The sequence below is a fragment of the Pongo pygmaeus genome, chromosome 2 (assembly GCF_028885625.2).
Source record: "Pongo pygmaeus isolate AG05252 chromosome 2, NHGRI_mPonPyg2-v2.0_pri, whole genome shotgun sequence".
NCBI classification, from domain to species: domain Eukaryota; kingdom Metazoa; phylum Chordata; class Mammalia; order Primates; family Hominidae; genus Pongo; species Pongo pygmaeus.
In genome coordinates this window covers 205,980,012-206,002,307 of record NC_085930.1, presented here as the reverse complement: position 1 = coordinate 206,002,307, position 22,296 = coordinate 205,980,012, and the positions used below count along the sequence as shown (strand labels likewise).

General features: G+C 45.0%; 1 long non-coding RNA gene across 2 annotated transcripts; it reads left to right on the top strand.

Annotated features, from left to right (window-relative positions):
• Positions 1-948: 948 nt before the first annotated feature.
• LOC134737574 (uncharacterized) lies at positions 949-21,938 on the top strand. 2 transcript variants are annotated; one of them, XR_010125613.1, is made up of 9 exons: positions 949-1,535; positions 2,374-2,438; positions 8,082-8,202; positions 8,949-9,139; positions 10,713-11,355; positions 12,194-12,258; positions 17,913-18,033; positions 18,780-18,970; positions 20,979-21,938. It is a non-coding gene; the product is annotated as an uncharacterized LOC134737574 (long non-coding RNA). The 2 variants fall into 2 exon arrangements; XR_010125612.1 differs by lacking the exon at positions 20,979-21,938 and adding an exon at positions 20,544-20,694 and having other exon boundaries at positions 11,148-11,355.
• The last annotated feature ends 358 nt before the right edge of the window (positions 21,939-22,296 follow it).

Below are 22,296 nucleotides of genomic sequence, written 5' to 3'. Positions count from 1 at the left end.
AATGATGATGGGAAGGAGCTAAAAGTGGGGGATAGGTTAAAGATACAGGAAAGTGGGAGGAAGAACTGACAAGTGAGGTTCCAGAGAGGGCAGGAGAAGAGGAGATTCTCACAGGGGGATTAACACTTTCTTTTCTTTTTTCTTTCTGAGACAGAGTCTCACTCTGTCACCCAGGCTGGAGTGCAGTGGCACAATCTTGGCTCATTGTAGTGCAGACTTCCCAGGCTTAAGGGGTTCTCCCACCCCAGACTCCCAAGTAGCTGGAACTACGGGTGTGCACCACCACCACACCTGGCTAATGTTTCTTTTTTTGGTAGACACAGAGTCTCACTATTTTGTGCTGATTGGTCTCCAACTCCTGGCCTCAAGTGATCCTCCTGCCTAGGCTTCCCAAATTGCTGGGATTACAGGCATGAGCCACAATGCCTGGCCTCTGATAGTTCTGTATTCTCTAGAGTTGTCTTTACTTTGTGCTAGTGTGTACCTCATTGTGCTAATCCTCTGTAAAAATTAATACCTTTTCTTTTTTTCAAGATGGAGTTTCACTCTTGTTGCCCAGGCTGGAGTGCAATGGTGCTATCTTGGCTCAGCGCAACCTCCACCTGCCTGGTTCAAGCGATTCTCCTGCCTCGGCCTCCCGAGTAGTTGGGATTACAGGCATGTGCCACCATGCCCAGCTAATTTTGTATTTTTAGTAGAGATGGGGTTGCTCCATGCTGGTCAGGCTGGTCTCGAACTCCTGACCTCAGGTGATCTGTGTGCCTTGGCCTCCCAAAGTGCTGGGATTACAGGCATGAGCCATTGTGCCTGGCCAAAATTAATACTTTTTATATTAAATTTACATATATATACATTTTTTCTTTTTGATACCGGGTCTCGCACTGTCACCCAGGCTGGAGTACAGTGGCACAACCTCTGCTCACTGCAGCCTCCATCTGCCAGGCTCAAGCAATTCTCCTGCCTCAGCCTCCCGAGTAGCTGGGATTACAGGTAAGTGCCACCACACCCAGCTGATGTTTGTGTTTTTTGTAGAGACGAGGTTTCGCCATGTTTCCCAGACTGTTCTCAAACTCCTGAGCTCAAAGCAGTCCACCCATCTTGGCCTCCTAAAGTGCTGGGATTACAGGTGTGAGCCACCTTGCTCATTCTAGTTTAAACTTTTGAATGGTTTGTGTCTCCCGATTGGACTCCTACAAGTACAGAGTCGATGCTAGGAAGGGTACCAGGAGATAGACACACACAGATGGGATTTGGGAGTAGGTTTGGTTATCCAAGGAGCAGTGCTGAGCTCCTTGCTAATGGGATATGGGATGCTGGTGATTTCCAGGAAGTGACTTCACAATGACTCAAGCTACCATATACTGTTGATTGTGAAATGCCAGTTGAAGCATATGTCCTGTGAGCTTAGGGCTGCTACGGGTTGACCACTGCAGCAGTAAAGATGACTCTGAAGAATGGCATGGGATGGATCCTTTCGAATGCACTTGAGCAGCGGTCTCCAACCACAGGGCCACAGAGCTGGAGGTGAGCAGCAGGTGAGTGAAGGGAAACTTCATCTGTATTTCTAGCCCCTCCCATCGCTTGCATGACCACCTGAGCTCCATGTCCTGTCAGATCAGCAGCAGCATTAGATTCTCATAGGAACACAAACTCTGTTGTGAAGTGTGCATGCGAGGGATCTAGGTTGTGTACGCCTTAAGAGACTCTAATGCCTGATATTCTGTTACTGTCTCCCATCACCCCAGATGGACAGTCTAGTTGCAGGAAAACAAGCTCAGAGATCCCACTGAGTCTACGTTATAGTGAGTTGTAGAATCATTTCATTATATATTACTATGTAGTAATAATAGAAATAAAGTGCACAATATATGTAATGCACTTGAATCATCCTGAAATTATTCCCTCACTCCCAGTCTGTGGAAAAATTGTCTTCCACACATTCACTCTGTTTTATGGTAGAGGCAGGGTCTTAATATATTGCCCAGGCTGATCTCAAACTCCTGGCCTCAAGTAATAGACCTCTCTCAGCCTCCCAAAGTGCTGAGATTACAGGCATAAGCCACCACCCTCAACCAAGACTTTCTTAAACCAAATAAAAATTAAGTGAGATTACTTGAGCCCAGGTGGTCAAGGCTGCAGTGAGCCTGATTGCACCACTGCACTCCAGCCTAGGTGACGGAGTGAGACTGTCTCAAAAAATAAAATAAAATACAAATTAACCCTTTATGACGTTCCCAGTAACTTTCCCTCCTAAGTGTTCCCCACAAATCTTTGAATTCTGTTTAATTTTCACATAACATTTAAGACATTTAAGAACTTATGTCTGTCTGTGTCATCCCTTTATGTCAAAAGATGTCTTTTTGTCACTTCCAGCTGGATCTACCATGAACGACTTCTGAATCCAGGAAGAGAGACTGACTGGGCAACATGTTATTCAGGTACAAAAAGATTTGGACTGTAACTCAAAAATGATCAAATGATAGTGCATGCATCAAGTGCAATGGGAAGCTCTTCTGGAGAGTGAGAAAAGCTTCCAGTTAAGGTGACATTGAAGCCAAGTCCTGAAAGATGAGGAAGAGTTGTATGAGAGTGGGGAGGAAAGGGGGAGGTGGCAGGATGGGGAATGGGCTGGGATGGGATGGAGCAAACTGCCCAGGAAGGGAAACCAGCACTGTACAGACCTGAACAACGAGGATGGCATATTTTGTTCAGGGAATGGTGAATTAAGTGTGGCAGGAATGCTTTGTAGAGACAGTAATTTGCTTGTATGGAATTTTGCCTGAGAGACCTCATTGCAGTTTCTGATTTTTTGATGTCATCATCCATCACTGTCCTTGTCAAATAGTTTGGAATGGGTATAATGATGACAATAACCCCAAGTATAATATTTCGTTAATTCTCACAGAATCACAGGTAGGTGCCACAGTTATCCCTATTTGATGAATGGAGTGATGAAGCCTTGGGAATAATGAATGATTTGCCCAAGCTCACCTGGATATTAAGACTGAGTCAAATGTTGGGTCTGGTGTGACTTTAATGTTTGCTTTGTTCATGAGCACCACGTATTGCCTCTCCTATGCAGTTAAGCGGTAGACAGGTGACAGAAAAGCCCATGTTTGTCTCTACTCACACACTTGTGACTGAATGTATGTATGGAGTTTCTACACCAAATTCTTCAGTGCTCTGGATATTAACTGGGTGTCCCATGACTTTATTCTGACACTACCTGGAGTTAGCACAGACCCTATAAGTTAGGGCCTCAGTCCCACGAGACCATCCTGACTTCAGATGCCAATGGCAAGTCCTAAGTTGTCACCTGTACTTTTGACCAACCTGTTACAAATCGGGGGTTCCCATAACTGTTTTCTTGGGTTTAATAATTTGCTAGAACAGTTTATGGAACTCAGAAAAAGTTTATTTTCTTTTTTTCTGAGAGAGAGGGTCTTATTTTGTTGCCCAGGCTGGTGTGCAATGGTGCAGTCATAGCTCATTGCAGCCTTGATTGTCTGGGCCCCAGTGGTTCTCCCATCTCAGCCTCCCTAGTAGCTGAGACTACATGCCTGCAACACCACATCTGGCTAGTTCCTTTTATTTTTTGTATAGATGGGGTCTTGTTGTGTTGGCCAGGCTGGCCACAAATTCCTGGTCTCAAGTGATCCTCCCACCTCAGCCTCTGAAAGTGCTGGGATTACAGATGTGAGCCACCACATCTGGCCAGTTCATTTCCTATTACTGGTTCATTGTGAAGGATACATCTCAGAAACAGTCAATGAAAGAGACGTGCATGCTGGATGCAGTGGTTCATGCCTGTAATCTCAGCACTTTGGGAGGACAAGGTGGGAGGATCGCTTAAACTCAGGAGTTTGAGACCAGCCTGGGCAACATGGTGAAAACCTGTCTCTATAAAAAATTAAAAAAAAAAAAATAAATAACCGGTGTGGTGTTGTGCACCTAGAGTTCCAACTTCTAGGGAAGCTGAGATGAGAGGATGCCTTGAGCTGGGGACTGGGGAGGCTTAGGTTACAGTAAGCTGAGATTGTGCCACTGCACTCTAGCTTGGACAAAAGAGCCTGATCCTGTCTCAAAAAAAAAGAAAGATACCCAGGGCAAGTTAAGTTCGGAGGAGCACAGAGCTCCCATGCCCTCTGTTGAACATGCGACCCTCCCAGCATCTCCTGTGTCCAGCAACCCTGAAAGCTCTGCAAACCCCATTCAGGGTGTTTATGGAGGCTTTATTATGCAAGCATGATTGATAAAATCTTTGGCTGTTGGTGATTAAGTCAGTCTCCAGCCCCTCTTCCTCCTGGAGTTCAGTGCATGAGGCTGAAAGTTCCAAGCCTCTTACCATGTGGTTGCATGGTAATCAGCCCTCCTCTTGAAGAAATGTAGGAGCTTGCAGTCACCCAATCATCTCAACAACATCCCTAAATGCATTCTTACCATGCTGGAGATCCCAAAGTTCTTAGAGGCTCTTGTGTTAGAAACCTGGGACCAAGACCAAATATTAAAACAAAAGATGTTCTTGTCACATCTATCACTGAGGTCTTTCTAAGAGCTTTAGAAGCTCTGTGCCAGGAACCAGGGACAGAGATGAAATATATATTTCTTTTCTTTTTTTTTTTTGAGACAGAATCTCCCTGTGTCATCCAGGCTGGAGTGCAGTGATGTGATCATAGCTCACTATAGCTTTGGCCTTCTGAGATCAAGCGATCCTCCCATCTCAACCTCCCAAGTAGGTAGGACTACACATGCATGTCACCCATGCCCAGCTCATTTTTGTAGAGTCGGAGTTTCACCATGGTGGCCAGGTTGGCCGTGTTGGCCAGATGGGGTCTTCTTTTGTTGCCCAGGCTGGCCGCAAATTCCTGGGCTCAAGTGATCCTCCCACCTCTTCCTTGTAGAGATGCGATTTAGTTATGTCGTCCAGGCTGATCTCAAACTCCTGGGCTAAATCGATTGTCTCACTTCAGCCTCTCAAGTAGCTAGGACTACAGGCGCATACCACCATGTCGGGCTAATATTTGTTTTTATTTTTTTTCTAGAGGTGGGGGTCTCACTATGTTGTTCATGCTAGTTTCAAACTTCGGGCCTCAAGTGTTCCTCCTGCCTTGACCTCCCAAAATGTTGGGATTCTGGGTGGGAGCCATCATGCCCAGCAATCACAAGGGTCTTTATAAAAGAAAGAGAGTAGGAGATTCAGAATTGGAGCAGGAGATGTGGTGACGAAAGCAGAGGTGAGAGAGGGAGATTTGAAGATGCTTCACTTCTGGCTTTGAAGATGGAATCAGGGGCCATGATCCAAGGAATGGGGGTGGCTTCTAGAAGCTGGAAAAGCCAAGGGAACACTTTAGAGTCTCCAGAAGGAATGCAGCCCTGCTGACACCTTGACTTTAGCCTTAATAGACCTAGTTTGGGTTTCTGGCCCCTAGAACCGTAAGATGGTAGTTTTGTGGTGTTTTAAGCCACTAAATGTAGGAAACTGCAAACTATGTTGCAGCGGCAAGAAGAAATGAACATGAAGCCAGGCATGATGGCTCATGCCGGTAATCCCAGCACTTTAGGAATTTAGGCAGGAGGATCACTTGAGGCCAGGAGTTCAAGACCAGTCTGGGCAACATAGTAAGACCTTGTCTCTACAAAAAATGAAAAAATTGGCCAGGCGTGGTGGCTCACGCCTGTAACTCCAGCACTTTGGGAGGCCGAAGCGGGCAGATTACCTGAGGTCAGGAGTTCGCGACCAGCCTGGCCAACATTGCGAAACCCCGGCTCTACTAAAAATACAAAAATTAGCTGGGTGTGGTGGCACGCCCCTGTAATCCCAGCTACTTGGAAGGCTGAGGCAGGAGAATCACTTGAATCTGGGAGGTGGAGGTTGTAGTGAGCCGGTATCAGACCATTACACTACAGCCTGGGCAAGAAGAGTGAAGCTCTGTCTCAAAATAAAATAAAATAAAATACTAAAAAATTTAGCCAGGCATGATGGCATGAACCTGGAGTCCCAGCTACTGGGGAGGCTGAGGTGGGAGGATCGCTTGAGCCTGGAAATTTGAGGTTGCAGTGAGCTGTGATTGTGCCACTGCACTCCAGCCTTGGTGACAGTGAGATCTTGAAAAAAAGAAGAAAGTAAAGATAGAAGAAATGAGCACGGTGGGCATGGGGACAGATGGCAATGTTAAATAGAATGGTCAGGGGTGGCCTCCTAAGTGAAAATTGAGTAAAGACTTGAAGGAGGGGAAGGAGCTGGCCAAGGTGCTGAGGGAAGAGAACTGTAGGCAGAAACAATAGAATAAAGTGTCTGAGGTGTGTCTGAGGCTCTGGAAGGAGGCCCATGGAGCAGACGGAGAGAGGGAGAGAATTAGGGGAGGGGGCCAGGGAGTTGCTGGGTGGGGATCAGTACAAATCACTTAAGCCCCGGGAGGTTATTGCTGGGGCTTTGGCTTTTACTCTGACTCAGATGGGAACTGCGGGAGGGTTCTGAGCAGAGCGACGACGTGGTCTGTCTCCTGATTTAAAAGCATTCTCTGGCTGCTGAGTTGAGAAAGACTATGGGAAGATGTGGGTAGAAGCATGGGGGCCAAGCTTTGGCAACATCCAGGCGGGAGATGATGGTGGTCCTGACCAGGGTCATGTGGTGTTGAGAGATGGTCAGAGGGGAGAGGTAGGGGAGGAGGCCAGGGAGTTGCTGGGTGGGGATCTTTAGTACATGCCGAAGACAGTCAACAGGATTTCCTGACAGACTGGATATGGGGTGTGAGAGAAGGCAGGGGTCAAGGTTGAGTTTGATTGTTACTGAAATTATGAAGTAATTTTAAAAAACACTACTGCCTTTCCCAATCCTACCAAGTATGGGATGCTAGATTAAAGACATCTCTTCAGGCTCATTGCGGTGGCTCATGCCTGTAGTCCCAGCTGTTTGGTAAGCAGAGGTGGGAGTATCTTTTAAGGGCAGGTGTTCAAGACCAGCCTGGACAACACAGCAAGATCTGCTCTTTACAAAAATATTTTTCAAAATTAAATAAATGTAGCTAGGCGTGGTGATGTGTACTTGTAGTTTCAGCTACTCAGGAGGCTGAAGTGGGCAGATCTCTTGAGGTCAGGAGTTTGAGGCCAGCTTGGGCAACATAGCAAGACCCCTCACTCTACAAAAAAATTAAAAAACTAACCAGGCATGGTGGCACTCAACTGTACTACCAGCTACTGGGGAGCTGAGGCAGGAAGATGGCTTGAGCCCAGGAGGTCGAGGCTGCAGTGAGCTGTAAGTGCACAGCTGCACTCCAGTCTGGGTGACAGAGCAGGACCTGTCTCACAATACAAATAAAAATACAAGTAAAATAATGAAATCTCAAGTCAGAGCCTTTTGGCTCTGCAGCCCTTGCAACCCCTCAGCCGTGCAGTGGGGTTTGCATCACTGGGAATGAGGAGACCCCTGCCCGGTGTTGTTGCCTGACTAATCAGTGTTTTAAAACATATATTAATCGGGGTGGGCGCGGTGGCTCACACCTGTAATCCCAGCACTTAGGGAGACCCAGGCGGGTGGATCACCTGAGGTCAAGAGTTCAAGACCAGCCTTGCCAACATGGCAAAACTCCTTCTCTACTAAGAAAATACAATAATTAGCTGGACATGGTAGTGGGCCCCTGTAATCCCAGCTACTTGGGAGGCTGAGGTAGGAGAATCGCTTGAACCTGTGGGGCGGAGGTTGCAATGAGCTGAGACTGCACCACTTCACTCCAGCCTGGGCAAAAGAACAAGACTTTGTCTCAAAGAAAAAAAGAAAGTATTATGTAATGGTTTTATTTTTAATATGTAATGAATATTAAATATTTTTAAAATCTTGTATTATATTAACATGTAATGGCTTTAATATGTGATGAATAATATTTAAGAACTTGTGTCTTATTTTCTAGTTTTAATATAATTATCTACAGAAAGAAATAGTCTTAGAGATCTTCAATAAAGTTAAAAAATGTAAAGGGATGTTAGATCCCAAAAGATTGAGAATTTCTAGTTTAGAAATATTCAGAGTAAGCCACATACTACTTGCTACTTGAACAATTTTTTTTCTTTGATTTTTATTTTAGGAGATGGGGTCTCACCCTGTCACCCAGGCTTGAGTACAGTAGTGCTATCAGCTCGCTGCAGCCTTGAACTCCTGGGCTAAGGATCCTCCTACCTGAGCCTCCTGAGTAGCTGGGACTGTAGGTATACATGACGATACTTGGCTAATTTTTAAATTGTTTTGTAGACGTGGGGTCTCACTTTGTTGGCCAGGCTGGTGTCAAACTCATGGCCTCAAGTGACCCTTCCACCCCTGCCTCCCATCCTAGAGGTGTGTGCCACCACAAGGAGCACTTGTTCAATGTTCTAAAAAACAAATTTCTAAAGTAAGGCTGTGGGATGATGGCAGGAAGATCAAAGAAAAACAGAAGAATAAGTTAAAATGACTTATTCACACATATTCTTTTGACAGCAAGAAGAACTTTTAGTATATACATTCCTTACAAACAAACAAAAGGCAGATAAACAATGTTGTATACGAACTTCAACACACACCGTACAATATTCCCATTTTGCTGACATAAGTTATGGAAATTTCGTTGTTTACTTGAGTGTCGCTACCAGTATTTTGCTTCTCTGATGATTTTTATCAACTTCCTCATCTGTTAACTTCTCTCCAAGGTATGTCATATCATGACATACTGCTGCTGCACGAACATGGCCAGTGTCTTCCTGTTAAACATGTAGAATGCTTTCCTAATTTCTCTTTTTACCCTCTGTCTTTGTGTTTTGCATTTTTCTTACTCTTATTGTCAGAAACTCCAGAAAGTCAGTCGTACTAATTTATCACCATTTGCTTTATTAATTTATACTTTGCTTATATGGAATTTTGCCCAACAGACCTCATTACAATTTCTAACCTGTTTTATTTTGTTTTTCTTCTGAGACAGAGTCTCCCTCTGTTGTCCAAGGCTGGAGTGTAGTAGTGCTATCCCAGCTGACTGCAGCCTCAACCTTCCAGGCTGAAGCGATCCTCCCATCTCAACCTCCCACGTGGCTGAGACTATAGGTGCTTGCCACTATGCCCAACTAATATTCGGAATTTTCCTATACGTGGATTCCAGAGGGGTGACAGTGAAACGTGAGTAAGCATGGATTTTGGTATATGCAGAGATGGGGGGCTGGAACTAATTCTGTATACTGAGGGACGACTGTATATGTTTTTACAATTATGCTGTAGGATACATACTGTTGCATAGCCTTGAAAATAATAATTTTTAATCGAGTGGAATAATAATAATATTGATAAAAGTAGCAGCTGGCCAGGTGTGGTGGCTCCCACTGGTAATCGCAACACTTTGGGAGGCTGAGGCAGGAGGATGGCTTGAGGCCAAGAGTTTGCGATAGGCCTTGGAAACAAAGGGAGTCACCATCCCTACAGAAAAATACATGAATTAGCCTAGTGTGGTGGCATGTTCCTGTAGTCCCAGCTCCTTGGTAGGCTGAGGTGGGAGGATCACTTGAGCCCAGGGAGGCTGAGACTGCAGTGAGTCATGATCAGGCCTCTGCACTCCAGCCTGGGTGACAGAGTGAGACCCTGTCTCAAAACGACAAAAAAGTAGCAGCTAACATCAACTGACCTTTTACCAGGTACCTATTAATACCATAGTTTAATTTCTTATAACTGTTTCTTATTTCACTTACCAACTCTGTCTTCAGTTACTCCCAGATTTTTACTGTGTTTGTACAGATGACCTTTTGTTTAGATTGAATTGTCTCCCCAGAAGTAAGATTACTGTGAGTCACGGTGAATGGACGTTCTCATTACCCTTCATGTAAATTGACAAGGTTTTGGGTGCCTCCCAGCTATAATCTTAGCACTTTGGGAGGCTAAGACAGGAGGATTGCTTGAGGCCAAGAGTTGGAGGAGGCAGTATGGCAGTATGGTGAGACCCTGTCTCTATTATTTTAAAAAATTGACAAGCTTTACCCTGGAAGGCTTATACACAATTTAAACACCCCTTATAGTATAAGAAAGTGCCCATTTCACTGCACCTTTGCCAGCACAGGGTATTATAATTTAGTAAGTCATTTTTTGTTTGATTATTTTAAATAGATAAAAGATCTCATATTACTTTACTTGTCACATTTCAACATCTTTCCTTAGCTTATTAGCTCTGTTTCTTTTCTGTCTGTAAATGGTTGTTGTTGTTTTGTTCTTTGAGACAGGGTCTTGCTCTGTCACCAGGCTGGACTGTAGTGGCATAATCATGCCTCACTGCAGCCTTGACCTGCCAGGCTGAAACTTCAGCATTCTGAGTAGCTGGGACTACAAGTGTGCACCACCACTCCCAGCTAATTTTTTTCTTTTTTTGGATAGAGACAGGGTCTCACTGTGTTGTCCAGACCAGTCTCTAGCTCCTGGCCTTAAGCAATCCTCCTGCATTAGCTTCTGAAATTGCTGGAATTTCAGGCATGAGCCACCATGCCTGGCCTGGGCTAGTTTTCTATTTTTAGTAGAGATGGGGTTGCTCCATGCTGGTCAGGCTGGTCTCGAACTCCTGACCTCAGGTGATCTGTGTGCCTTGGCCTCCCAAAGTGCTGGGATTACAGGCATGAGCCATTGTGCCTGGCCAAAATTAATACTTTTTATATTAAATTTACATATATATACATTTTTTCTTTTTGATACCGGGTCTCGCACTGTCACCCAGGCTGGAGTACAGTGGCACAACCTCTGCTCACTGCAGCCTCCACCTGCCAGGCTCAAGCAATTCTCCTGCCTCAGCCTCCCGAGTAGCTGGGATTACAGGTAAGTGCCACCACACCCAGCTGATGTTTGTGTTTTTTGTAGAGACGAGGTTTCGCCATGTTTCCCAGACTGTTCTCAAACTCCTGAGCTCAAAGCAGTCCACCCATCTTGGCCTCCTAAAGTGCTGGGATTACAGGTGTGAGCCACCTTGCTCATTCTAGTTTAAACTTTTGAATGGTTTGTGTCTCCCGATTGGACTCCTACAAGTACAGAGTCGATGCTAGGAAGGGTACCAGGAGATAGACACACACAGATGGGATTTGGGAGTAGGTTTGGTTATCCAAGGAGCAGTGCTGAGCTCCTTGCTAATGGGATATGGGATGCTGGTGATTTCCAGGAAGTGACTTCACAATGACTCAAGCTACCATATACTGTTGATTGTGAAATGCCAGTTGAAGCATATGTCCTGTGAGCTTAGGGCTGCTACAGGTTGACCACTGCAGCAGTAAAGATGACTCTGAAGAATGGCATGGGATGGATCCTTTCGAATGCACTTGAGCAGCGGTCTCCAACCACAGGGCCACAGAGCTGGAGGTGAGCAGCAGGTGAGTGAAGGGAAACTTCATCTGTATTTCTAGCCCCTCCCATCGCTTGCATGACCACCTGAGCTCCATGTCCTGTCAGATCAGCAGCAGCATTAGATTCTCATAGGAACACAAACTCTGTTGTGAAGTGTGCATGCGAGGGATCTAGGTTGTGTACGCCTTAAGAGACTCTAATGCCTGATATTCTGTTACTGTCTCCCATCACCCCAGATGGACAGTCTAGTTGCAGGAAAACAAGCTCAGAGATCCCACTGAGTCTACGTTATAGTGAGTTGTAGAATCATTTCATTATATATTACTATGTAGTAATAATAGAAATAAAGTGCACAATATATGTAATGCACTTGAATCATCCTGAAATTATTCCCTCACTCCCAGTCTGTGGAAAAATTGTCTTCCACACATTCACTCTGTTTTATGGTAGAGGCAGGGTCTTAATATATTGCCCAGGCTGATCTCAAACTCCTGGCCTCAAGTAATAGACCTCTCTCAGCCTCCCAAAGTGCTGAGATTACAGGCATAAGCCACCACCCTCAACCAAGACTTTCTTAAACCAAATAAAAATTAAGTGAGATTACTTGAGCCCAGGTGGTCAAGGCTGCAGTGAGCCTGATTGCACCACTGCACTCCAGCCTAGGTGACGGAGTGAGACTGTCTCAAAAAATAAAATAAAATACAAATTAACCCTTTATGACGTTCCCAGTAACTTTCCCTCCTAAGTGTTCCCCACAAATCTTTGAATTCTGTTTAATTTTCACATAACATTTAAGACATTTAAGAACTTATGTCTGTCTGTGTCATCCCTTTATGTCAAAAGATGTCTTTTTGTCACTTCCAGCTGGATCTACCATGAACGACTTCTGAATCCAGGAAGAGAGACTGACTGGGCAACATGTTATTCAGGTACAAAAAGATTTGGACTGTAACTCAAAAATGATCAAATGATAGTGCATGCATCAAGTGCAATGGGAAGCTCTTCTGGAGAGTGAGAAAAGCTTCCAGTTAAGGTGACATTGAAGCCAAGTCCTGAAAGATGAGGAAGAGTTGTATGAGAGTGGGGAGGAAAGGGGGAGGTGGCAGGATGGGGAATGGGCTGGGATGGGATGGAGCAAACTGCCCAGGAAGGGAAACCAGCACTGTACAGACCTGAACAACGAGGATGGCATATTTTGTTCAGGGAATGGTGAATTAAGTGTGGCAGGAATGCTTTGTAGAGACAGTAATTTGCTTGTATGGAATTTTGCCTGAGAGACCTCATTGCAGTTTCTGATTTTTTGATGTCATCATCCATCACTGTCCTTGTCAAATAGTTTGGAATGGGTATAATGATGACAATAACCCCAAGTATAATATTTCGTTAATTCTCACAGAATCACAGGTAGGTGCCACAGTTATCCCTATTTGATGAATGGAGTGATGAAGCCTTGGGAATAATGAATGATTTGCCCAAGCTCACCTGGATATTAAGACTGAGTCAAATGTTGGGTCTGGTGTGACTTTAATGTTTGCTTTGTTCATGAGCACCACGTATTGCCTCTCCTATGCAGTTAAGCGGTAGACAGGTGACAGAAAAGCCCATGTTTGTCTCTACTCACACACTTGTGACTGAATGTATGTATGGAGTTTCTACACCAAATTCTTCAGTGCTCTGGATATTAACTGGGTGTCCCATGACTTTATTCTGACACTACCTGGAGTTAGCACAGACCCTACAAGTTAGGGCCTCAGTCCCACGAGACCATCCTGACTTCAGATGCCAATGGCAAGTCGTAAGTTGTCACCTGTACTTTTGACCAACCTGTTACAAATCGGGGGTTCCCATAACTGTTTTCTTGGGTTTAATAATTTGCTAGAACAGTTCATGGAACTCAGAAAAACAGTTTATTTTCTTTTTTTCTGAGAGAGAGGGTCTTATTTTGTTGCCCAGGCTGGTGTGCAATGGTGCAGTCATAGCTCATTGCAGCCTTGATTGTCTGGGCCCCAGTGGTTCTCCCATCTCAGCCTCCCTAGTAGCTGAGACTACATGCCTGCAACACCACATCTGGCTAGTTTCTTTTATTTTTTGTATAGATGGGGTCTTGTTGTGTTGGCCAGGCTGGCCACAAATTCCTGGTCTCAAGTGATCCTCCCACCTCAGCCTCTGAAAGTGCTGGGATTACAGATGTGAGCCGCCACATCTGGCCAGTTCATTTCCTATTACTGGTTCATTGTGAAGGATACATCTCAGAAACAGTCAATGAAAGAGACGTGCATGCTGGATGCAGTGGTTCATGCCTGTAATCTCAGCACTTTGGGAGGACAAGGTGGGAGGATCGCTTAAACTCAGGAGTTTGAGACCAGCCTGGGCAACATGGTGAAAACCTGTCTCTATAAAAAATTAAAAAAAAAAAATAATAATAACCGGTGTGGTGTTGTGCACCTAGAGTTCCAACTTCTAGGGAAGCTGAGATGAGAGGATGCCTTGAGCTGGGGACTGGGGAGGCTTAGGTTACAGTAAGCTGAGATTGTGCCACTGCACTCTAGCTTGGACAAAAGAGCCTGATCCTGTCTCAAAAAAAAAGAAAGATACCCAGGGCAAGTTAAGTTCGGAGGAGCACAGAGCTCCCATGCCCTCTGTTGAACATGCGACCCTCCCAGCATCTCCTGTGTCCAGCAACCCTGAAAGCTCTGCAAACCCCATTCAGGGTGTTTATGGAGGCTTTATTATGCAAGCATGATTGATAAAATCTTTGGCTGTTGGTGATTAAGTCAGTCTCCAGCCCCTCTTCCTCCTGGAGTTCAGTGCATGAGGCTGAAAGTTCCAAGCCTCTTACCATGTGGTTGCATGGTAATCAGCCCTCCTCTTGAAGACATGTAGGAGCTTGCAGTCACCCAGTCATCTCAACAACATCCCCAAATGCATTCTTACCATGCTGGAGATCCCAAAGTTCTTAGAGGCTCTTGTGTTAGAAACCTGGGACCAAGACCAAATATTAAAACAAAAGATGTTCTTGTCACATCTATCACTGAGGTCTTTCTAAGAGCTTTAGAAGCTCTGTGCCAGGAACCAGGGACAGAGATGAAATATATATTTCTTTTCTTTTTTTTTTTTGAGACAGAATCTCCCTGTGTCATCCAGGCTGGAGTGCAGTGATGTGATCATAGCTCACTATAGCTTTGGCCTTCTGAGATCAAGCGATCCTCCCATCTCAACCTCCCAAGTAGGTAGGACTACACATGCATGTCACCCATGCCCAGCTCATTTTTGTAGAGTCGGAGTTTCACCATGGTGGCCAGGTTGGCCGTGTTGGCCAGATGGGGTCTTCTTTTGTTGCCCAGGCTGGCCGCAAATTCCTGGGCTCAAGTGATCCTCCCACCTCTTCCTTGTAGAGATGCGATTTAGTTATGTCGTCCAGGCTGATCTCAAACTCCTGGGCTAAATCGATTGTCTCACTTCAGCCTCTCAAGTAGCTAGGACTACAGGCGCATACCACCATGTCGGGCTAATATTTGTTTTTATTTTTTTTCTAGAGGTGGGGGTCTCACTATGTTGTTCATGCTAGTTTCAAACTTCGGGCCTCAAGTGTTCCTCCTGCCTTGACCTCCCAAAATGTTGGGATTCTGGGTGGGAGCCATCATGCCCAGCAATCACAGGGGTCTTCATAAAAGAAAGAGAGTAGGAGATTCAGAATTGGAGCAGGAGATGTGGTGACGAAAGCAGAGGTGAGAGAGGGAGATTTGAAGATGCTTCACTTCTGGCTTTGAAGATGGAGTCAGGGGCCATGATCCAAGGAATGGGGGTGGCTTCTAGAAGCTGGAAAAGCCAAGGGAACACTTTAGGGTCTCCAGAAGGAATGCAGCCCTGCTGACACCTTGACTTTAGCCTTAATAGACCTAGTTTGGGTTTCTGGCCCCTAGAACCGTAAGATGGTAGTTTTGTGGTGTTTTAAGCCACTAAATGTAGGAAACTGCAAACTATGTTGCAGCGGCAAGAAGAAATGAACATGAAGCCAGGCATGATGGCTCATGCCGGTAATCCCAGCACTTTAGGAATTTAGGCAGGAGGATCACTTGAGGCCAGGAGTTCAAGACCAGTCTGGGCAACATAGTAAGACCTTGTCTCTACAAAAAATGAAAAAATTGGCCAGGCGTGGTGGCTCACGCCTGTAACTCCAGCACTTTGGGAGGCCGAAGCGGGCAGATTACCTGAGGTCAGGAGTTCGCGACCAGCCTGGCCAACATTGCGAAACCCCGGCTCTACTAAAAATACAAAAATTAGCTGGGTGTGGTGGCACGCACCTGTAATCCCAGCTACTTGGAAGGCTGAGGCAGGAGAATCACTTGAATCTGGGAGGTGGAGGTTGTAGTGAGCCGGTATCAGACCATTACACTACAGCCTGGGCAAGAAGAGTGAAGCTCTGTCTCAAAATAAAATAAAATAAAATACTAAAAAATTTAGCCAGGCATGATGGCATGAACCTGGAGTCCCAGCTACTGGGGAGGCTGAGGTGGGAGGATCGCTTGAGCCTGGAAATTTGAGGTTGCAGTGAGCTGTGATTGTGCCACTGCACTCCAGCCTTGGTGACAGTGAGATCTTGAAAAAAAGAAGAAAGTAAAGATAGAAGAAATGAGCACGGTGGGCATGGGGACAGATGGCAATGTTAAATAGAATGGTCAGGGGTGGCCTCCTAAGTGAAAATTGAGTAAAGACTTGAAGGAGGGGAAGGAGCTGGCCAAGGTGCTGAGGGAAGAGAACTGTAGGCAGAAACAATAGAATAAAGTGTCTGAGGTGTGTCTGAGGCTCTGGAAGGAGGCCCATGGAGCAGACGGAGAGAGGGAGAGAATTAGGGGAGGGGGCCAGGGAGTTGCTGGGTGGGGATCAGTACAAATCACTTAAGCCCCGGGAGGTTATTGCTGGGGCTTTGGCTTTTACTCTGACTCAGATGGGAACTGCGGGAGGGTTCTGAGCAGAGCGACGACGTGGTCTGTCTCCTGATTTAAAAGCATTCTCTGGCTGCTGAGTTGAGAAAGACTATGGGAAGATGTGGGTAGAAGCATGGGGGCCAAGCTTTGGCAACATCCAGGCGGGAGATGATGGTGGTCCTGACCAGGGTCATGTGGTGTTGAGAGATGGTCAGAGGGGAGAGGTAGGGGAGGAGGCCAGGGAGTTGCTGGGTGGGGATCTTTAGTACATGCCGAAGACAGTCAACAGGATTTCCTGACAGACTGGATATGGGGTGTGAGAGAAGGCAGGGGTCAAGGTTGAGTTTGATTGTTACTGAAATTATGAAGTAATTTTAAAAAACACTACTGCCTTTCCCAATCCTACCAAGTATGGGATGCTAGATTAAAGACATCTCTTCAGGCTCATTGCGGTGGCTCATGCCTGTAGTCCCAGCTGTTTGGTAAGCAGAGGTGGGAGTATCTTTTAAGGGCAGGTGTTCAAGACCAGCCTGGACAACACAGCAAGATCTGCTCTTTACAAAAATATTTTTCAAAATTAAATTAATGTAGCTAGGCGTGGTGATGTGTACTTGTAGTTTCAGCTACTCAGGAGGCTGAAGTGGGCAGATCTCTTGAGGTCAGGAGTTTGAGGCCAGCTTGGGCAACATAGCAAGACCCCTCACTCTACAAAAAAATTAAAAAACTAACCAGGCATGGTGGCACTCAACTGTACTACCAGCTACTGGGGAGCTGAGGCAGGAAGATGGCTTGAGCCCAGGAGGTCGAGGCTGCAGTGAGCTGTAAGTGCACAGCTGCACTCCAGTCTGGGTGACAGAGCAGGACCTGTCTCACAATACAAATAAAAATACAAGTAAAATAATGAAATCTCAAGTCAGAGCCTTTTGGCTCTGCAGCCCTTGCAACCCCTCAGCCGTGCAGTGGGGTTTGCGTCACTGGGAATGAGGAGACCCCTGCCCGGTGTTGTTGCCTGACTAATCAGTGTTTTAAAACATATATTAATCGGGGTGGGCGCGGTGGCTCACACCTGTAATCCCAGCACTTAGGGAGACCCAGGCGGGTGGATCACCTGAGGTCAAGAGTTCAAGACCAGCCTTGCCAACATGGCGAAACTCCTTCTCTACTAAGAAAATACAATAATTAGCTGGACATGGTAGTGGGCCCCTGTAATCCCAGCTACTTGGGAGGCTGAGGTAGGAGAATCGCTTGAACCTGCGGGGCGGAGGTTGCAATGAGCTGAGACTGCACCACTTCACTCCAGCCTGGGCAAAAGAACAAGACTTTGTCTGAAAGAAAAAAAGAAAGTATTATATCAACATGTAATGGTTTTATTATTAATATGTAATGAATATTAAATATTTTTAAAATCTTGTATTATATTAACGTGTAATGGCTTTAATATGTGATGAATAATATTTAAGAACTTGTGTCTTATTTTCTAGTTTTAATATAATTATCTACAGAAAGAAATAGTCTTAGAGATCTTCAATAAAGTTAAAAAATGTAAAGGGATGTTAGATCCCAAAAGATTGAGAATTTCTAGTTTAGAAATATTCAGAGTAAGCCACATACTACTTGCTACTTGAACTATTTTTTTTCTTTGATTTTTATTTTAGGAGATGGGGTCTCACCCTGTCACCCAGGCTTGAGTACAGTAGTGCTATCAGCTCGCTGCAGCCTTGAACTCCTGGGCTAAGGATCCTCCTACCTGAGCCTCCTGAGTAGCTGGGACTGTAGGTATACATGACGATACTTGGCTAATTTTTAAATTGTTTTGTAGACGTGGGGTCTCACTTTGTTGGCCAGGCTGGTGTCAAACTCATGGCCTCAAGTGACCCTTCCACCCCTGCCTCCCATCCTAGAGGTGTGTGCCACCACAAGGAGCACTTGTTCAATGTTCTAAAAAACAAATTTCTAAAGTAAGGCTGTGGGATGATGGCAGGAAGATCAAAGAAAAACAGAAGAATAAGTTAAAATGACTTATTCACACATATTCTTTTGACAGCAAGAAGAACTTTTAGTATATACATTCCTTACAAACAAACAAAAGGCAGATAAACAATGTTGTATACGAACTTCAACACACACCGTACAATATTCCCATTTTGCTGACATAAGTTATGGAAATTTCGTTGTTTACTTGAGTGTCGCTACCAGTATTTTGCTTCTCTGATGATTTTTATCAACTTCCTCATCTGTTAACTTCTCTCCAAGGTATGTCATATCATGACATACTGCTGCTGCACGAACATGGCCAGTGTCTTCCTGTTAAACATGTAGAATGCTTTCCTAATTTCTCTTTTTACCCTCTGTCTTTGTGTTTTGCATTTTTCTTACTCTTATTGTCAGAAACTCCAGAAAGTCAGTCGTACTAATTTATCACCATTTGCTTTATTAATTTATACTTTGCTTATATGGAATTTTGCCCAACAGACCTCATTACAATTTCTAACCTGTTTTATTTTGTTTTTCTTCTGAGACAGAGTCTCCCTCTGTTGTCCAAGGCTGGAGTGTAGTAGTGCTATCCCAGCTGACTGCAGCCTCAACCTTCCAGGCTGAAGCGATCCTCCCATCTCAACCTCCCACGTGGCTGAGACTATAGGTGCTTGCCACTATGCCCAACTAATATTCGGAATTTTCCTATACGTGGATTCCAGAGGGGTGACAGTGAAACGTGAGTAAGCATGGATTTTGGTATATGCAGAGATGGGGGGCTGGAACTAATTCTGTATACTGAGGGACGACTGTATATGTTTTTACAATTATGCTGTAGGATACATACTGTTGCATAGCCTTGAAAATAATAATTTTTAATCGAGTGGAATAATAATAATATTGATAAAAGTAGCAGCTGGCCAGGTGTGGTGGCTCCCACTGGTAATCGCAACACTTTGGGAGGCTGAGGCAGGAGGATGGCTTGAGGCCAAGAGTTTGCGATAGGCCTTGGAAACAAAGGGAGTCACCATCCCTACAGAAAAATACATGAATTAGCCTAGTGTGGTGGCATGTTCCTGTAGTCCCAGCTCCTTGGTAGGCTGAGGTGGGAGGATCACTTGAGCCCAGGGAGGCTGAGACTGCAGTGAGTCATGATCAGGCCTCTGCACTCCAGCCTGGGTGACAGAGTGAGACCCTGTCTCAAAACGACAAAAAAGTAGCAGCTAACATCAACTGACCTTTTACCAGGTACCTATTAATACCATAGTTTAATTTCTTATAACTGTTTCTTATTTCACTTACCAACTCTGTCTTCAGTTACTCCCAGATTTTTACTGTGTTTGTACAGATGACCTTTTGTTTAGATTGAATTGTCTCCCCAGAAGTAAGATTACTGTGAGTCACGGTGAATGGACGTTCTCATTACCCTTCATGTAAATTGACAAGGTTTTGGGTGCCTCCCAGCTATAATCTTAGCACTTTGGGAGGCTAAGACAGGAGGATTGCTTGAGGCCAAGAGTTGGAGGAGGCAGTATGGCAGTATGGTGAGACCCTGTCTCTATTATTTTAAAAAATTGACAAGCTTTACCCTGGAAGGCTTATACACAATTTAAACACCCCTTATAGTATAAGAAAGTGCCCATTTCACTGCACCTTTGCCAGCACAGGGTATTATAATTTAGTAAGTCATTTTTTGTTTGATTATTTTAAATAGATAAAAGATCTCATATTACTTTACTTGTCACATTTCAACATCTTTCCTTAGCTTATTAGCTCTGTTTCTTTTCTGTCTGTAAATGGTTGTTGTTGTTTTGTTCTTTGAGACAGGGTCTTGCTCTGTCACCAGGCTGGACTGTAGTGGCATAATCATGCCTCACTGCAGCCTTGACCTGCCAGGCTGAAACTTCAGCATTCTGAGTAGCTGGGACTACAAGTGTGCACCACCACTCCCAGCTAATTTTTTTCTTTTTTTGGATAGAGACAGGGTCTCACTGTGTTGTCCAGACCAGTCTCTAGCTCCTGGCCTTAAGCAATCCTCCTGCATTAGCTTCTGAAATTGCTGGAATTTCAGGCATGAGCCACCATGCCTGGCCTGGGCTAGTTTTCTATTTTTAGTAGAGATGGGGTTGCTCCATGCTGGTCAGGCTGGTCTCGAACTCCTGACCTCAGGTGATCTGTGTGCCTTGGCCTCCCAAAGTGCTGGGATTACAGGCATGAGCCATTGTGCCTGGCCAAAATTAATACTTTTTATATTAAATTTACATATATATACATTTTTTCTTTTTGATACCGGGTCTCGCACTGTCACCCAGGCTGGAGTACAGTGGCACAACCTCTGCTCACTGCAGCCTCCACCTGCCAGGCTCAAGCAATTCTCCTGCCTCAGCCTCCCGAGTAGCTGGGATTACAGGTAAGTGCCACCACACCCAGCTGATGTTTGTGTTTTTTGTAGAGATGAGGTTTCGCCATGTTTCCCAGACTGTTCTCAAACTCCTGAGCTCAAAGCAGTCCACCCATCTTGGCCTCCTAAAGTGCTGGGATTACAGGTGTGAGCCACCTTGCTCATTCTAGTTTAAACTTTTGAATGGTTTGTGTCTCCCGATTGGACTCCTACAAGTACAGAGTCGATGCTAGGAAGGGTACCAGGAGATAGACACACACAGATGGGATTTGGGAGTAGGTTTGGTTATCCAAGGAGCAGTGCTGAGCTCCTTGCTAATGGGATATGGGATGCTGGTGATTTCCAGGAAGTGACTTCACAATGACTCAAGCTACCATATACTGTTGATTGTGAAATGCCAGTTGAAGCATATGTCCTGTGAGCTTAGGGCTGCTACAGGTTGACCACTGCAGCAGTAAAGATGACTCTGAAGAATGGCATGGGATGGATCCTTTCGAATGCACTTGAGCAGCGGTCTCCAACCACAGGGCCACAGAGCTGGAGGTGAGCAGCAGGTGAGTGAAGGGAAACTTCATCTGTATTTCTAGCCCCTCCCATCGCTTGCATGACCACCTGAGCTCCATGTCCTGTCAGATCAGCAGCAGCATTAGATTCTCATAGGAACACAAACTCTGTTGTGAAGTGTGCATGCGAGGGATCTAGGTTGTGTACGCCTTAAGAGACTCTAATGCCTGATATTCTGTTACTGTCTCCCATCACCCCAGATGGACAGTCTAGTTGCAGGAAAACAAGCTCAGAGATCCCACTGAGTCTACGTTATAGTGAGTTGTAGAATCATTTCATTATATATTACTATGTAGTAATAATAGAAATAAAGTGCACAATATATGTAATGCACTTGAATCATCCTGAAATTATTCCCTCACTCCCAGTCTGTGGAAAAATTGTCTTCCACACATTCACTCTGTTTTATGGTAGAGGCAGGGTCTTAATATATTGCCCAGGCTGATCTCAAACTCCTGGCCTCAAGTAATAGACCTCTCTCAGCCTCCCAAAGTGCTGAGATTACAGGCATAAGCCACCACCCTCAACCAAGACTTTCTTAAACCAAATAAAAATTAAGTGAGATTACTTGAGCCCAGGTGGTCAAGGCTGCAGTGAGCCTGATTGCACCACTGCACTCCAGCCTAGGTGACGGAGTGAGACTGTCTCAAAAAATAAAATAAAATACAAATTAACCCTTTATGACGTTCCCAGTAACTTTCCCTCCTAAGTGTTCCCCACAAATCTTTGAATTCTGTTTAATTTTCACATAACATTTAAGACATTTAAGAACTTATGTCTGTCTGTGTCATCCCTTTATGTCAAAAGATGTCTTTTTGTCACTTCCAGCTGGATCTACCATGAACAACTTCTGAATCCAGGAAGAGAGACTGACTGGGCAACATGTTATTCAGGTACAAAAAGATTTGGACTGTAACTCAAAAATGATCAAATGATAGTGCATGCATCAAGTGCAATGGGAAGCTCTTCTGGAGAGTGAGAAAAGCTTCCAGTTAAGGTGACATTGAAGCCAAGTCCTGAAAGATGAGGAAGAGTTGTATGAGAGTGGGGAGGAAAGGGGGAGGTGGCAGGATGGGGAATGGGCTGGGATGGGATGGAGC